We start from the raw sequence: 2,928 nt of genomic DNA on the forward strand, positions 1-2,928 counted from the left end.
CTAGCGCACAAGTTCAGTAGTGTTACTACTGTTCCACATTTGTATATAATGTTTTCCTTGTCTCCGCACATAGCCCTACATTTGCTCAGGCACTTGTATGATTTACTTGCCTGCCTCATGGTGTGTTGGCTGGACCTGGATCGGCCAAGGGGTCATCAGTAAAAACAAGCAAACGTAGCCCATGTCCCCAAGCAGCGTCCCTGGTACCCGGTGTTCCTTGTACAGCACCCGCACACGGGAGTTGTCCAAATTCCGGCTGTCGTGCACCGACCCGGGCCAGCTCACAACGTCATAAAATTGCAGCTGGGGGCCGGTGACAGCCTGCAAGTAGATTGCATTGAAATGAAACATGAAGACATAAGTAAGAAAAATGAGTGGCAATGGTCCCATCGAATGAAGCTGTCGTAATACTCGACAAATATTTTCATTACAAAAACTGCTCAGGTGATGTGTTCTGACAACGTCAGTATGAACATTGCAAGCTGAACGTAATTTTGAATTGGAGAAGAAGCATGACCAGAGAGAAATCGTTTCTATCAGCAAAGTAAGAGAGGTACACACTTGGAACAATTTACAGCTGTCACTCCTGTGTGTCCAACTATATGCACATATTTAGCACAAATAATGAACACAGGTGTTTAGAAAATTGCTGCCTATAGTCCATTGCAAAACAAAAAGGTAGGACGAGGGTGAGACGGGCCTGGGAGCAGGAAGCAGACCGAAAGCTGGAGAAGAGAGGGGGAAACCTCTCTTTAGCCTTCCCTCTGCTTCCTCCTCCCTGGCCCGTCTTACTCTCGCCCTACCTTCTTGAGTTGCAATGGACTATAACATATACCCAATAGCCACAGTTAAATTTTGAAGATTTTACTGCTATGTAATATCAACAATAAAAAACCTTCCTGACTTTTTTCTTTTCTTTTTTGTAGTACATTAGGCGTGCTCGAGCATTATGCTAGTTTGAAGGTGTGCTTTCTCCTAAGCGCGCAGCTGAGCTGCCGCGAAGCGAGTCACAAGATCGTTGTGTCCGCTCCGCGGTTATTGCTTCTCCGCAGTGCAACTGTGCTTGAGGAGAAGGGCACTCAAGGGGGCTAACCCGCCGCAATCAACACTTCGAAAAGTATGAATATTGCAGTTCATTTGGTAGCGAATATCAACGTAATATTTGAAACTACTATTAGAAAATTAGAATATTCGTGCAGCCCTACTCTTCGCACGTAGTACTTAGGCATCAAGAAAAAAGAAAACTACTTGCTTAATTTTCAGTGGCATCGCCAACCATGCCATGTGCCAGACGCTTTAGAGCAGCATGTAGCAGGTCAACCACTGCATATAGCGAAGCAAAGACGAGGGGGCTTCGACCACGAAAGTTTCAAGTTATACATGTGTAATGCTTGGGGCAGAATATCCAAATTTCATGCAGTCGAACATGAGCGCATACTCAAATGAATGACATCTCGCGATCGCGCGAACGTTGCTCTAACCTGATGTCAAAAGCTTTTAAACTCTAAATTCGGTAAACCGCGAACTCTGCACTCGTTACCTGGACGTTGATTGAGAAAACTCCCTTGTGGTTGCGGAACACCTCCGCGTCGTCGCCGCCGGGGCTCTTGATTCGCACGTGGGTGCAGTCGATGCACCCGATGACATTGGGGAATTTCGCAAGTGCGAAGAAATCGGGCATCTCCGTGTTGAATTGGGCGGCGCTGGGGAAGTGAACGAGGTCCCGGAACAGGTGCCTCGCGATCAGCTGCGTAACTACTCCGACCGCGCGGCACACTGTTGGTTGGGACACGTTCACGAGGTCCCCAGTCACAACCCGGAAGGTCCCGGCACCATAAAACCGCAGCGTGACCAGCAGTTGCAGCATGGGGGTCAGCGGAAGGCCGCTGCAGTCGGTGCTCGTTTATAGCGGCAGCATCCCGAGCAGCTCTCGCACGGTTCCCTTCGTACAGCGGTACCGCGCCAGGAACCACCAGGAACTGCCCGTCGTTGTAGCGCTCCATCGGGTTTTCCCTATCTCGAATTGATGGTCGCGGGACTCGTGGCAAAGAAAACGTGTCCCCGAAGACGATGTCGCACGCGCGAGTTGCAAATTCGAAGGCGGAGATCCTCTCTGCGACGTCGCTTCGCCAAGTCGCCATGTTGAAACAACTACGAAGTCGCGTTCAAGACAGGTCCAAAATTTGGCCACTTCAAGCTCGCTTCAAGCTTTCACGCTACGCGATAAACAGCGACTTCAAGTTTGTTCTTTCGAGAGCGGCTTTTGGTTTCGCGGACTGGGTTTGCACTTCTCCGTGATGTGCGGTTGACGAAGGAATTGTGACTCGAGGAACACCAAAGATAAGACGCAAAGTGCGCGAAGTAACTGGGTATCGGTTGTCCCCGTTTAACGTCGAGTGCAGTCGACGAGAAGACTGAGTAACTGCTTTCGAAACGCGAGTTTCTGTACCTGTGGGGGGAATCTGGCTTCGGAAATAAACACAGTTCGCGGAAAGCTCGTGTAACGCTTTTATCTGCTGCTCCTCTCGTCCCGTACAAGAGACGTAGCGTCCTCGTTAAGCTTTATTGAGCTCGATTTGCTCGATTCAGGGCCGCCATAATGAGATGCAGGCAACGGAGGAACTTTGCTCCCCTGCTTCAGGGACGAAAGTTTCTCCCTTCCTAAAGGAACATAGGTTACAAGACCGTTCCTCCCCTAAGGGAGGACTATCCATACCCTTTTTTCTAAGAGTGTACCTCTTGCCATTTCGTATCGATTATTTAGCGGTGTAATGTTTTGCCCGTGTAAAGTGTTTCGCAGACCCGTTGCTATGTGCAGCTTTCATTAGACAGTTTTAGTATAGCGTTGCTGGATCTTACGTACGCAATACGCAATAGTATAGCGTACGCTAAAAATGACCTGCTTGGACCGAATTTAGTTGTGCGTTA

At 49.0% G+C, this 2,928-nt stretch overlaps 1 pseudogene; it reads right to left on the reverse strand.

Annotated features, from left to right (window-relative positions):
* Positions 1 to 1,369: 1,369 nt before the first annotated feature.
* Positions 1,370 to 2,141, reverse strand: LOC115320453 (annotated as a pseudogene).
* Between the last annotated feature and the right edge of the window lie 787 nt (positions 2,142 to 2,928).

The sequence above is a fragment of the Ixodes scapularis genome, unplaced genomic scaffold (genome assembly GCF_016920785.2).
Source record: "Ixodes scapularis isolate PalLabHiFi unplaced genomic scaffold, ASM1692078v2 PGA_scaffold11__112_contigs__length_91849675, whole genome shotgun sequence".
In the NCBI taxonomy this organism is placed as follows: Eukaryota; Metazoa; Arthropoda; class Arachnida; order Ixodida; family Ixodidae; genus Ixodes; species Ixodes scapularis.